The sequence below is a fragment of the Argentina anserina genome, unplaced genomic scaffold (assembly GCF_933775445.1).
Source record: "Argentina anserina unplaced genomic scaffold, drPotAnse1.1, whole genome shotgun sequence".
NCBI classification, from domain to species: domain Eukaryota; kingdom Viridiplantae; phylum Streptophyta; class Magnoliopsida; order Rosales; family Rosaceae; genus Argentina; species Argentina anserina.
This window is the reverse complement of record NW_026089532.1, coordinates 262,846-279,207: the sequence shown is the minus strand read 5'-3', so window position 1 is coordinate 279,207 and position 16,362 is coordinate 262,846. Positions and strand designations below refer to the sequence as shown.

At 36.5% G+C, this 16,362-nt stretch overlaps 1 non-coding gene across 1 annotated transcript; it reads left to right on the top strand.

Annotated features, from left to right (window-relative positions):
* Nucleotides 1-3,018: 3,018 nt before the first annotated feature.
* Nucleotides 3,019-3,125, top strand: LOC126804955 (small nucleolar RNA R71). The gene has a single exon (XR_007673812.1). It is a non-coding gene; the product is annotated as a small nucleolar RNA R71 (small nucleolar RNA).
* The last annotated feature ends 13,237 nt before the right edge of the window (nucleotides 3,126-16,362 follow it).

Genomic DNA, 16,362 nt, shown 5'->3' with positions numbered 1-16,362 from the left:
AATGAACTCATTGGTCTCGCAATCTTGGAAAAATCCTTGATAAACCTACGATAGAAACCTGCATGTCCAAGAAACGATCGAACATCCCTCACACTCGTGGGGAGGGGTAAGTGACGCACAAGATCTATTTTAGACTTATCAACCTCAATTCCTCTAGATGAAACAATATGACCTAAGACAATGCCTTGCGTGACCATAAAGTGACATTTTTCCCAATTCAAAACCAAGTTAGTTTCTTCACAACGTTTGAGCACAAGTTCAACATTTTCTAAACAAGTTTCGAAATCTTCACCATAGACAGAAAAATCATCCATGAAAACTTCAATTTTAGAACCAATATATTCGGAGAAAATGTGATACATACAACGTTGAAACGTACCTGGGGCGTTGCATAAACCAAAAGGCATGCGACGATAAGCAAACGTACCAAAAGGGCATGTGAACGTAGTCTTCTCTTGATCTTCTTCCGCAACACTTATCTGGTTGTATCCACTATATCCATCAAGGAAACAATAGAAAGAGTGACCAGCTAACCTCTCAAGCATTTGATCAATGAATGGCAATGGCATGTGATCCTTCCTTGTTGTCGCATTGAGCTTCCTATAGTCAATACATACTCTATGACCGGTCACTGTCCTTTGAGGCACCAACTCGTTGTCCTTGTTCTTCACCACCGTGATGCCTGACTTCTTTGGCACAACTTGAATAGGAGAGATCCACCTACTATCCGAGATGGGGTAGATCACGCCACAATCGTGCAACTTAGTGATTTCATCCTTTACAACTTGCATCATTGGTGGGTGAAGGCGTCTCTGACCTTCCTTGGTTGGTTTGGCACCATCTTCTAGCAATATTCGATGCACACACATGGTAGGACTGATCCCCTTGATGTCGGCTAAGGTCCATCCTATTGCCGTCTTGTGTCTTTTCAACACTTCAATCAATCTCTCTTCTTGCTCCTTATTTAGTGCAGATGAAATGATCACGGGCAATGTATCCTCTTCTCCTAAAAACGCATACTTCAAGTGGTCCGGAAGAACCTTAAGATCAAGCTTCGGAGCTTGCACCACAGAAGGAAGATTCTTGTTAGTAGTTAAGAGAATTGGACTAGGAGAGACAAAGCTTACCTCACGTGCAACCTCAAGAGAGGTCACGTTTTCATGAATGAAGGATGGCACGGCATCCTTAGCTCCTAGCACCAAAATGTTTGAGCTATCACTTGTAAATCCGGCCCCTTGGGCAATGGTGAGTGCCAACTCGTCATTTGTCAAGGTATCTAGATAGTTATCTGCAAGGGAATCAAGTATATCAACTGAAAAACAATCACTTAACTCCGAAAGAGGATACCTCATAGCTTCAAAGATGTTGAAGCTAATCACTTCACCATCGAACTCAAAGGTGAGTGATCCACTAAAGACATCGATTTTGGTTCTTGCGGTCCTCATGAAGGGGCGGCCCAACAAGATAGGGACCTCCTTGTCATCTGCCTCCGTTGGCTCCATGTCTATGACATAGAAGTCGGCAGGAAAGATCAAGCTCGAAACCTGCACAAGAACATCTTCAACATAGCCCAAAGGGACTTTGTTGGAACAATCAGCCAATCGAATCACAACATTATCACGTTTCAAATCACCTAGACCTAGGTTCTCATAGATATAGTGCGGCATTACATTGATAGATGCACCTAAGTCTAGCATTATCTTTTCAAACGTCATGTTTCCGATTGTACAAGGGAAAGAAAAACTCCCTGGATCCTTAAGCTTTGGTGGTAGCTTCTTTTGGAGCACGGCAGAAACCGTCTCACTCATTGTGACAACTTCCTTCTCTCGAGTCATCCTCTTGTTGGTGCACAATTCTTTCAAAAACTTAGCATACTTAGGGTTTTGTTGTATGCATTCAATAAGAGGCATGTTTACTTCCACCTTCTTGAAAATGTCGAGCATGGCTTGATCAGAGTCATCCTTCTTTTGCTTTGCAAATCTACTAGGGAAGGGAACACGAGGAAGATCATTAGTTGAAACCAAACCATTAGAGTTAGGATCCTTACCTTTGTCATGCACGACATGATCTTCTTTTGGTAGAGGCACGGCATCATTGGCTTTAGAGGAGGCAGGATCCTTCTCTAAGTCTTTGACATTGTAATTCTCGGCCTCTAGTCCTTTAGAAGGCACGGCCTTCTTGTGTTGCTGCAATGTAACATCCAAAGTCCTCCCACTTCGTGTCACCATGGCCTTTACATTCGGATTAGGCTCAGTTTGGCTCGGCAACTTTCCTCCTTCATGGATCTTGCCCATGAAATCGATCACTTGTCCCATCTGCTTCTTAAGCTCGGTTATGTCCTTAGAATGAGCTTGTTGACCTGTAACTAAAGCTTGAGTAGCAGAGTTTAGATTTTGTTGCCCTTGAGCAAGAGACTTCAAAAGTTCATCATAATTAGGTGAAGATGCATTATTCGAACCATGAACATTAGAGTTAAAGGGAGCAGAACCTTGAGGTACCTGAGGCCTCACAAACAAACCTGAAGGACGAGGTCCTTGACCTTGAGCATTGGATGGTTGAGCATTGTTGCTCCAACGAAAATTTGGATGATCTCTAAGTCCAGGGTTGTATGTGTTCGAGTATGGATCGTACCTAGGCCTTTGTTGCCCTATAAAGTTCAACTCTTCTTCAGTCATTGCACCATTTGGACAATTGTCAGTAGTGTGATCCTTGAAAGAACAAATGCCGCATGCTTGAGGGTTGATGCTCGAACCATTGAATGCCTTGACTAGCACGTCAAGCTTCCTTTCTAAAGTGGCCATCTGATTCCTTGCATCAACATCATACACCCCACGGCTCTTGCTTCCTCTCTTCTCCTTGGAACTAAATTGGGGATTGTTGTCAGCCAAGTCATCGATCAAGGTGTAAGCTTCTTGACCGGTCTTGTTCATGAAGGTGCAGCCACATGCCGAATCCACCATGCTCTTGTTGGTGGTGTCGAGTCCTTCATAGAAGAATTGCACCAAGTCATCCAACGAAATACCATGGTGAGGGCACTTCCTTTGTAGTTCCTGAAATTCCTCCCAAGCCTCATAGAGCGAATCACCATCTTTTTGAGTGAAGTTCTGAATCTCCCTCCTAAGTCTTTTCGTGAGTTGAGCAGGGAAGAATTGCTTCAAGAACCTCCTAGTCATTTCGTCCCATGTAGTGATGATTCCTGCAGGCAAAGAATACAACCAACGTTTAGCATCATCCTTAAGGGTAAATGGAAACAAAAGCAACCTCAAGCCTTCTTGAGAAAGATGATGAATCGATTGGAGCTTGCAAATGTCCAAGAACTCCCTAAGGTGAACATTAGGGTCTTCCATTGAAGAACCAGAGTACTTAGGCAAACGATGTAAAGATGTCCATTGGAATAGTAAAGATACGCAAACGATGTAAAGATTCACAATTGGAATAGTAAAGATACGCAAACTATGTAAAGATACTCAGTTTGAAAGAAACACACTCCCACACTTGCAAGACTCTCAAATACAATAGAAACTCGCATCAGAAGCCTTACAGAAAGATACTCAAACGAGAAAAGAAAAGATACACAATTGGAATAGTAAAGATACGCAAACGATGTAAAGATACACAATTGGAATAGTAAAGATACGCAAACGATGTAAAGATACTCAGTTTGAAAGAAACACGCTCCCACACTTGCAAAACTCTCAAATACAATAGAAACTCGCATCACAAGCCTTACAGAAAGATACTCAAACGAGAAATGAAAAGATACACAATTGGAATAGTAAAGATACGCAAACGATGTAAAGATACACAATTGAAATAGTAAAGATACGCAAACGATGTAAAGATACTCAGTTTGAAAGAAACACACTCGCACACTTACAAAACTCTCAAATTCAATAGAAACTCGCATCAGAAAGCCTTACAGAAAGATACTCAAACGAGAAATGAAAAGATACACAATTGGAATAGTAAAGATACGCAAACGATGTAAAGATATTCAGTTTGAAAGAAACACACTCCCACACTTGCAAAACTCTCAAATTCAATAGAAACTCGTATCAGAAAGCCTTACAGAAAGATACTGAAACGAGAAATGAAAAGATACACAATTGGAATAGTAAAGATACGCAAACGATGTAAAGATACACAATTGGAATAGTAAAGATACGCAAACGATGTAAAGATACACAATTGAAATAATAAAGATACGCAAACGATGTAAAGATACTCAGTTTGAAAGAAACACACTCGCACACTTACAAAACTCTCAAATTCAATAGAAACTCGCATCAGAAAGTCTTACAGAAAGATACTCAAACGAGAAATGAAAAGATACACAATTGGAATAGTAAAGACACGCAAACGATGTAAAGATACTCAGTTTGAAAGAAACACACTCCCACACTTGCAAAAATCTCAAATACAATAGAAACTCGCATCAGAAGCCTTACAGAAAGATACTCAACCGAGAAATGAAAAGATACACAATTGGAATAGTAAATATACGCAAACGATGTAAATATACTCAGTTTGAAAGAAACACACTCCCACACTTGCAAAACTCTCAAATTCAATAGAAACTCGCATCAGAAGCCTTACAGAAAGATACTCAAACGAGAAAAGAAAAGATACACAATTGGAATAGTAAAGATACGCAAACGATGTAAAGATACACAATTGGAATAGTAAAGATACGCAAACGATGTAAAGATACTCAGTTTGAAAGAAACACACTCCCACACTTGCAAGACTCTCAAATACAATAGAAACTCGCATCAGAAGCCTTACAGAAAGATACTCAAACGAGAAAAGAAAAGATACACAATTGGAATAGTAAAGATACGCAAACGATTGATAGGAGCACAAAGTGTGACGTTCTTAATGTTTATATGCCCTATTCTTATGCTTTGTTACTTCTTGTTTAGTTGTTTTAGGTTCATATTTGTCATATGTATGTTTGAAGTAGAGTTATTTCGAATTGAGATGATTTGATGATGAAATTGTGCTAAGTGCTAGAATTCCTGATTGAGCTAGGATTCCTTACTCGACTAGGACTCTACTTTTCTATTTTCATTATTTCCTATTCCTTAATCGACGATTTCTTTTCAGGAAAGACAAATCATATTTGGAAAGAAAGGAGAGCTGCCGAGTTGCATTCCTAGTTGAACAAGGAAATCATATTCGAGTTGAAGAAGGAGAAGAGGAGGCCGGCCTAGCTACTCCTAGTAGGACCAAGATTGTTGCCGAGCTGCCCTTAATGTGATCTCCATATTGGACTTGGTTTCCTATATCAAGTTGGATATGGAGTACATAAATCAAATCCATAACAAAGAGGATTTCAGTTTCCCAATTGGATTCTATCTCCTTTTGGCACGGCAAGAAGGCTTCCTAAACCTCTATATATAGAGGCCGGCCTCTCCATTCAGCAACATCATCAGCCCTACACACAAACACATCCATAGCTCTGCCGAATTCATCCTTCACTATTCCAAGAAATCCTAAAACCGATTCCATCATTCCCCACCTATCAATAGCCTTCAAACACGCTTGTGAAGGAGGTTTCATCCATAGAAGTCTCGGCTACACTTGTGGATTGCTTGATTTATAAAGTGTAACCATGATTCTCTCTTGTCTAAATTCGGTTTTGGTTTTATTCTTGTTCTTGGATGAGTTGCGATTTGTGTAGAGTAAACTTGTTTCAATTTTGTCTATGAGATAGTTACTTGTTTCAAATTATATAAAGTTGCGATTTTAGGTTTTTAGTTATATGATTTTGGTTTCTGCCGTGCCTTGTTATTGAATGATTTCGAAAGTATCTTTATGTTATGTATACGCTTGTAGCATGATATTTAGGTTGTTGGATTTATGACTTATGCTATGAACATGTTTATCTTTTCTATGTGATTTTCGAAATTGCATGATTGGGGGTTAAGTAGGTGACATGCTTAATGAATTCAATATGCGTGGCTTTGGAATTGCATGGTAGGATAAGTATGTTAGATTTCGATTAAGACCGCTTGGAATGAATCGAATGTGTTAAATGTCTATGTGTTTAGGTTACTGCTTAGGACCCTAATTGCATGATCCAACCTTAATTGTTTATGAACTAATCTCGGCAAGACTCTTAAAGGAGAACTAGAAAAGATACGCAAACGATGTACAGATTCACAATTGGAATAGTAAAGATACGCAAACTAGGTAAAGATACTCAGTTTGAAAGAAACACACTCCCACACTTGCAAGACTCTCAAATACAATAGAAACTCGCATCAGAAGCCTTACAGAAAGATACTCAAACGAGAAAAGAAAAGATACACAATTGGAATAGTAAAGATACGCAAACGATGTAAAGATACTCAGTTTGAAAGAAACACACTCCCACACTTGCAAAACTCTCAAATACAATAGAAACTCGCATCAGAAGCCTTACAGAAAGATACTCAAACGAGAAATGAAAAGATACACAATTGGAATAGTAAAGATACGCAAACGATGTAAAGATACAAAATTGAAATAGTAAAGATACGCAAACGATGTAAAGATACTCAGTTTGAAAGAAACACACTCGCACACTTACAAAACTCTCAAATTCAATAGAAACTCGCATCAGAAAGCCTTACAGAAAGATACTCAAACGAGAAATGAAAAGATACACAATTGGAATAGTAAAGATACGCAAACGATGTAAAGATACTTAGTTTGAAAGAAACACACTCCCACACTTGCAAAACTCTCAAATTCAATAGAAACTCGCATCAGAAAGCCTTACAGAAAGATACTCAAACGAGAAATGAAAAGATACACAATTGGAATAGTAAAGATACGCAAACGATGTAAAGATACACAATTGGAATAGTAAAGATACGCAAACGATGTAAAGATACACAATTGAAATAATAAAGATACGCAAACGATGTAAAGATACTCAGTTTGAAAGAAACACACTCGCACACTTACAAAACTCTCAAATTCAATAGAAACTCGCATCAGAAAGTCTTACAGAAAGATACTCAAACGAGAAATGAAAAGATACACAATTGGAATAGTAAAGATACGCAAACGATGTAAAGATACTCAGTTTGAAAGAAACACACTCCCACACTTGCAAAACTCTCAAATACAATAGAAACTAGCATCAGAAGCCTTACAAAAAGATACTCAAACGAGAAATGAAAAGATACACAATTGGAATAGTAAAGACACGCAAACGATGTAAAGATACACAATTGGAATAGTAAAGATACGCAAACTATGTAAAGATACTCAGTTTGAAAGAAACACACTCCCACACTTGCAAAACTCTCAAATTCAACAGAAACTCGCATCAGAAAGCCTTACAGAAAGATACTCAAACGAGAAATGAAAAGATACACAATTGGAATAGTAATGAGACGCAAACGATGTAAAGATACTCAGTTTGAAAGAAACACACTCCCATACTTGCAAAACTCTCAAATACAATAGAAACTAGCATCAGAAGCCTTACAGAAAGATACTCAAACGAGAAATGAAAAGATACACAATTGGAATAGTAAAGACACGCAAACGATGTAAAGATACACAATTGGAATAGTAAAGATAGGCAAACGATGTAAAGATACTCAGTTTGAAAGAAACACGCTCCCACAATTGCAAAACTCTCAAATTCAATAGAAACTCGCATCAGAAAGCCTTACAGAAACATACTTAAACGAGAAATGAAAAGATACACAATTGGAATAGTAAAGACACGCAAACGATGTAAAGATACACAATTGGAATAGTAAAGATACGCAAACGATGTAAAGATACTCAGTTTGAAAGAAACACGCTCCCACAATTGCAAAACTCTCAAATACAATAGAAACTCGCATCAGAAGCCTTACAGAAAGATACTCAAACGAGAAATGAAAAGATACACAATTGGAATAGTAAAGATACGCAAACGATGTAAAGATACACAATTGGAATAGAAAAGATACGCAAACGATGTAAAGATACTCAGTTTGAAAGAAACACACTCCCACACTTGCAAAACTCTCAAATACAATAGAAACTCGCATCAGAAGCCTTACAGAAAGATACTCAAACGAGAAATAAAAAGATACACAATTGGAATAGTAAAGATACGCAAACGATGTAAAGATACACAATTGGAATAGTAAAGATACGCAAACTATGTAAAGATACTCAGTTTGAAAGAAACACACTCCCACACTTGCAAAACTCTCAAATTCAATAGAAACTCGCATCAGAAAGCCTTACAGAAAGATACTCAAACGAGAAATGAAAAGATACACAATTGGAATAGTAAAGATACGCAAACGATGTAAAGATATTCAGTTTGAAAGAAACACACTCCCACACTTGCAAAACTCTCAAATTCAATAGAAACTCGTATCAGAAAGCCTTACAGAAAGATACTGAAACGAGAAATGAAAAGATACACAATTGGAATAGTAAAGATACGCAAACGATGTAAAGATACACAATTGGAATAGTAAAGATACGCAAACGATGTAAAGATACACAATTGAAATAATAAAGATACGCAAACGATGTAAAGATACTCAGTTTGAAAGAAACACACTCGCACACTTACAAAACTCTCAAATTCAATAGAAACTCGCATCAGAAAGTCTTACAGAAAGATACTCAAACGAGAAATGAAAAGATACACAATTGGAATAGTAAAGACACGCAAACGATGTAAAGATACTCAGTTTGAAAGAAACACACTCCCACACTTGCAAAAATCTCAAATACAATAGAAACTCGCATCAGAAGCCTTACAGAAAGATACTCAACCGAGAAATGAAAAGATACACAATTGGAATAGTAAATATACGCAAACGATGTAAATATACTCAGTTTGAAAGAAACACACTCCCACACTTGCAAAACTCTCAAATTCAATAGAAACTCGCATCAGAAGCCTTACAGAAAGATACTCAAACGAGAAAAGAAAAGATACACAATTGGAATAGTAAAGATACGCAAACGATGTAAAGATACACAATTGGAATAGTAAAGATACGCAAACGATGTAAAGATACTCAGTTTGAAAGAAACACACTCCCACACTTGCAAGACTCTCAAATACAATAGAAACTCGCATCAGAAGCCTTACAGAAAGATACTCAAACGAGAAAAGAAAAGATACACAATTGGAATAGTAAAGATACGCAAACGATTGATAGGAGCACAAAGTGTGACGTTCTTAATGTTTATATGCCCTATTCTTATGCTTTGTTACTTCTTGTTTAGTTGTTTTAGGTTCATATTTGTCATATGTATGTTTGAAGTAGAGTTATTTCGAATTGAGATGATTTGATGATGAAATTGTGCTAAGTGCTAGAATTCCTGATTGAGCTAGGATTCCTTACTCGACTAGGACTCTACTTTTCTATTTTCATTATTTCCTATTCCTTAATCGACGATTTCTTTTCAGGAAAGACAAATCATATTTGGAAAGAAAGGAGAGCTGCCGAGTTGCATTCCTAGTTGAACAAGGAAATCATATTCGAGTTGAAGAAGGAGAAGAGGAGGCCGGCCTAGCTACTCCTAGTAGGACCAAGATTGTTGCCGAGCTGCCCTTAATGTGATCTCCATATTGGACTTGGTTTCCTATATCAAGTTGGATATGGAGTACATAAATCAAATCCATAACAAAGAGGATTTCAGTTTCCCAATTGGATTCTATCTCCTTTTGGCACGGCAAGAAGGCTTCCTAAACCTCTATATATAGAGGCCGGCCTCTCCATTCAGCAACATCATCAGCCCTACACACAAACACATCCATAGCTCTGCCGAATTCATCCTTCACTATTCCAAGAAATCCTAAAACCGATTCCATCATTCCCCACCTATCAATAGCCTTCAAACACGCTTGTGAAGGAGGTTTCATCCATAGAAGTCTCGGCTACACTTGTGGATTGCTTGATTTATAAAGTGTAACCATGATTCTCTCTTGTCTAAATTCGGTTTTGGTTTTATTCTTGTTCTTGGATGAGTTGCGATTTGTGTAGAGTAAACTTGTTTCAATTTTGTCTATGAGATAGTTACTTGTTTCAAATTATATAAAGTTGCGATTTTAGGTTTTTAGTTATATGATTTTGGTTTCTGCCGTGCCTTGTTATTGAATGATTTCGAAAGTATCTTTATGTTATGTATACGCTTGTAGCATGATATTTAGGTTGTTGGATTTATGACTTATGCTATGAACATGTTTATCTTTTCTATGTGATTTTCGAAATTGCATGATTGGGGGTTAAGTAGGTGACATGCTTAATGAATTCAATATGCGTGGCTTTGGAATTGCATGGTAGGATAAGTATGTTAGATTTCGATTAAGACCGCTTGGAATGAATCGAATGTGTTAAATGTCTATGTGTTTAGGTTACTGCTTAGGACCCTAATTGCATGATCCAACCTTAATTGTTTATGAACTAATCTCGGCAAGACTCTTAAAGGAGAACTAGAAAAGATACGCAAACGATGTACAGATTCACAATTGGAATAGTAAAGATACGCAAACTAGGTAAAGATACTCAGTTTGAAAGAAACACACTCCCACACTTGCAAGACTCTCAAATACAATAGAAACTCGCATCAGAAGCCTTACAGAAAGATACTCAAACGAGAAAAGAAAAGATACACAATTGGAATAGTAAAGATACGCAAACGATGTAAAGATACTCAGTTTGAAAGAAACACACTCCCACACTTGCAAAACTCTCAAATACAATAGAAACTCGCATCAGAAGCCTTACAGAAAGATACTCAAACGAGAAATGAAAAGATACACAATTGGAATAGTAAAGATACGCAAACGATGTAAAGATACAAAATTGAAATAGTAAAGATACGCAAACGATGTAAAGATACTCAGTTTGAAAGAAACACACTCGCACACTTACAAAACTCTCAAATTCAATAGAAACTCGCATCAGAAAGCCTTACAGAAAGATACTCAAACGAGAAATGAAAAGATACACAATTGGAATAGTAAAGATACGCAAACGATGTAAAGATACTTAGTTTGAAAGAAACACACTCCCACACTTGCAAAACTCTCAAATTCAATAGAAACTCGCATCAGAAAGCCTTACAGAAAGATACTCAAACGAGAAATGAAAAGATACACAATTGGAATAGTAAAGATACGCAAACGATGTAAAGATACACAATTGGAATAGTAAAGATACGCAAACGATGTAAAGATACACAATTGAAATAGTAAAGATACGCAAACGATGTAAAGATACTCAGTTTGAAAGAAACACACTCGCACACTTACAAAACTCTCAAATTCAATAGAAACTCGCATCAGAAAGTCTTACAGAAAGATACTCAAACGAGAAATGAAAAGATACACAATTGGAATAGTAAAGATACGCAAACGATGTAAAGATACTCAGTTTGAAAGAAACACACTCCCACACTTGCAAAACTCTCAAATACAATAGAAACTAGCATCAGAAGCCTTACAAAAAGATACTCAAACGAGAAATGAAAAGATACACAATTGGAATAGTAAAGACACGCAAACGATGTAAAGATACACAATTGGAATAGTAAAGATACGCAAACTATGTAAAGATACTCAGTTTGAAAGAAACACACTCCCACACTTGCAAAACTCTCAAATTCAACAGAAACTCGCATCAGAAAGCCTTACAGAAAGATACTCAAACGAGAAATGAAAAGATACACAATTGGAATAGTAATGAGACGCAAACGATGTAAAGATACTCAGTTTGAAAGAAACACACTCCCATACTTGCAAAACTCTCAAATACAATAGAAACTAGCATCAGAAGCCTTACAGAAAGATACTCAAACGAGAAATGAAAAGATACACAATTGGAATAGTAAAGACACGCAAACGATGTAAAGATACACAATTGGAATAGTAAAGATAGGCAAACGATGTAAAGATACTCAGTTTGAAAGAAACACGCTCCCACAATTGCAAAACTCTCAAATTCAATAGAAACTCGCATCAGAAAGCCTTACAGAAAGATACTCAAACGAGAAATGAAAAGATACACAATTGGAATAGTAAAGACACGCAAACGATGTAAAGATACACAATTGGAATAGTAAAGATACGCAAACGATGTAAAGATACTCAGTTTGAAAGAAACACGCTCCCACAATTGCAAAACTCTCAAATACAATAGAAACTCGCATCAGAAGCCTTACAGAAAGATACTCAAACGAGAAATGAAAAGATACACAATTGGAATAGTAAAGATACGCAAACGATGTAAAGATACACAATTGGAATAGAAAAGATACGCAAACGATGTAAAGATACTCAGTTTGAAAGAAACACACTCCCACACTTGCAAAACTCTCAAATACAATAGAAACTCGCATCAGAAGCCTTACAGAAAGATACTCAAACGAGAAATGAAAAGATACACAATTGGAATAGTAAAGATACGCAAACGATGTAAAGATACACAATTGGAATAGTAAAGATACGCAAACTATGTAAAGATACTCAGTTTGAAAGAAACACACTCCCACACTTGCAAAACTCTCAAATTCAATAGAAACTCGCATCAGAAAGCCTTACAGAAAGATACTCAAACGAGAAATGAATAGATACACAATTGGAATAGTAAAGATACGCAAACGATGTAAAGATACTCAGTTTGAAAGAAACACACTCCCACACTTGCAAAACTCTCAAATTCAATAGAAACTCGCATCAGAAAGCCTTACAGAAAGATACTCAAACGAGAAATGAAAAGATACACAATTGGAATAGTAAAGAGACGCAAACGATGTAAAGATACTCAGTTTGAAAGAAACACACTCCCATACTTGCAAAACTCTCAAATACAATAGAAACTAGCATCAGAAGCCTTACAGAAAGATACTCAAACGAGAAATGAAAAGATACACAATTGGAATAGTAAAGACACGCAAACGATGTAAAGATACTCAGTTTGAAAGAAACACACTCCCACACTTGCAAAACTCTCAAATACAATAGAAACTCGCATCAGAAGCCTTACAGAAAGATACTCAACCGAGAAATGAAAAGATACACAATTGGAATAGTAAAGATACGCAAATGATGTAAATATACTCAGTTTGAAAGAAACACACTCCCACACTTGCAAAACTCTCAAATTCAATAGAAACTCGCATCAGAAGCCTTACAGAAAGATACTCAAACGAGAAATGAAAAGATACACAATTGGAATAGTAAAGATACGCAAACGATGTAAAGATACACAATTGGAATAGTAAAGATACGCAAACGATGTAAAGATACTCAGTTTGAAAGAAACACACTCCCACACTTGCAAAACTCTCAAATACAATAGAAACTCGCATCAGAAGCCTTACAGAAAGATACTCAAACGAGAAATAAAAAGATACACAATTGGAATAGTAAAGATACGCAAACGATGTAAAGATACACAATTGGAATAGTAAAGATACGCAAACGATGTAAAGATACTCAGTTTGAAAGAAACACACTCCCACACTTGCAAAACTCTCAAATTCAATAGAAACTCGCATCAGAAAGCCTTACAGAAAGATACTCAAACGAGAAATGAAAAGATACACAATTGGAATAGTAATGAGACGCAAACGATGTAAAGATACTCAGTTTGAAAGAAACACACTCCCATACTTGCAAAACTCTCAAATACAATAGAAACTAGCATCAGAAGCCTTACAGAGAGATACTCAAACGAGAAATGAAAAGATACACAATTGGAATAGTAAAGACACGCAAACGATGTAAAGATACACAATTGGAATAGTAAAGATAGGCAAACGATGTAAAGATACTCAGTTTGAAAGAAACACGCTCCCACAATTGCAAAACTCTCAAATTCAATAGAAACTCGCATCAGAAAGCCTTACAGAAAGATACTCAAACGAGAAATGAAAAGATACACAATTGGAATAGTAAAGACACGCAAACGATGTAAAGATACTCAGTTTGAAAGAAACACACTCCCACACTTGCAAAAATCTCAAATACAATAGAAACTCGCATCAGAAGCCTTACAGAAAGATACTCAACCGAGAAATGAAAAGATACACAATTGGAATAGTAAAGATACGCAAACGATGTAAATATACTCAGTTTGAAAGAAACACACTCCCACACTTGCAAAACTCTCAAATTCAATAGAAACTCGCATCAGAAGCCTTACAGAAAGATACTCAAACGAGAAATGAAAAGATACACAATTGGAATAGTAAAGATACGCAAACGATGTAAAGATACACAATTGGAATAGTAAAGATACGCAAACGATGTAAAGATACACAATTGGAATAGTAAAGATACGCAAACGATGTAAAGATACTCAGTTTGAAAGAAACACACTCCCACACTTGCAAAACTCTCAAATACAATAGAAACTCGCATCAGAAGCCTTACAGAAAGATACTCAACCGAGAAATGAAAAGATACACAATTGGAATAGTAAAGATACGCAAACGATGTAAAGATACTCAGTTTGAAAGAAACACACTCCCACACTTGCAAAACTCTCAAATTCAATAGAAACTCGCATCAGAAAGCCTTACAGAAAGATACTCAAACGAGAAATGAAAAGATACACAATTGGAATAGTAAAGAGACGCAAACGATGTAAAGATACACAATTGGAATAGTAAAGAGACGCAAACGATGTAAAGATACTCAGTTTGAAAGAAACACACTCCCACACTTGCAAAACTCTCAAATTCAATAGAAACTCGCATCAGAAAGCCTTACAGAAAGATACTCAAACGAGAAATGAAAAGATACACAATTGGAATAGTAAAGAGACGCAAACGATGTAAAGATACTCAGTTTGAAAGAAACACACTCCCATACTTGCAAAACTCTCAAATACAATAGAAACTAGCATCAGAAGCCTTACAGAAAGATACTCAAACGAGAAATGAAAAGATACACAATTGGAATAGTAAAGAGACGCAAACGATGTAAAGATACACAATTGGAATAGTAAAGATACGCAAACGATGTAAAGATACTCAGTTTGAAAGAAACACACTCCCACACTTGCAAAACTCTCAAATACAATAGAAACTCGCATCAGAAGCCTTACAGAAAGATACTCAAACGAGAAATAAAAAGATACACAATTGGAATAGTAAAGATACGCAAACGATGTAAAGATACACAATTGGAATAGTAAAGATACGCAAACGATGTAAAGATACTCAGTTTGAAAGAAAGACACTCCCACACTTGCAAAAATCTCAAATACAATAGAAACTCGCATCAGAAGCCTTACAGAAAGATACTCAACCGAGAAATGAAAAGATACACAATTGGAATAGTAAAGATACGCAAACGATGTAAATATACTCAGTTTGAAAGAAACACACTCCCACACTTGCAAAACTCTCAAATTCAATAGAAACTCGCATCAGAAGCCTTACAGAAAGATACTCAAACGAGAAATGAAAAGATACACAATTGGAATAGTAAAGATACGCAAACGATGTAAAGATACACAATTGGAATAGTAAAGATACGCAAACGATGTAAAGATACACAATTGGAATAGTAAAGATACGCAAACGATGTAAAGATACTCAGTTTGAAAGAAACACACTCCCACACTTGCAAAACTCTCAAATACAATAGAAACTCGCATCAGAAGCCTTACAGAAAGATACTCAACCGAGAAATGAAAAGATACACAATTGGAATAGTAAAGATACGCAAACGATGTAAAGATACTCAGTTTGAAAGAAACACACTCCCACACTTGCAAAACTCTCAAATTCAATAGAAACTCGCATCAGAAAGCCTTACAGAAAGATACTCAAACGAGAAATGAAAAGATACACAATTGGAATAGTAAAGAGACGCAAACGATGTAAAGATACACAATTGGAATAGTAAAGATATGCAAACGATGTAAAGATACTCAGTTTGAAAGAAACACACTCCCACACTTGCAAAACTCTCAAATACAATAGAAACTCGCATCAGAAGCCTTACAGAAAGATACTCAAACGAGAAATAAAAAGATACACAATTGGAATAGTAAAGATACGCAAACGATGTAAAGATACACAATTGGAATAGTAAAGAGACGCAAACGATGTAAAGATACTCAGTTTGAAAGAAACACACTCCCATACTTGCAAAACTCTCAAATACAATAGAAACTAGCATCAGAAGCCTTACAGAAAGATACTCAAACGAGAAATGAAAAGATACACAATTGGAATAGTAAAGAGACGCAAACGATGTAAAGATACACAATTGGAATAGTAAAGATACGCAAACGATGTAAAGATACACAATTGGAATAGTAAAGTGATAGAGCGTTCGGTTAGAACGTCTATAAAATACCCTGAAAAACATCATCGTTAGTATAG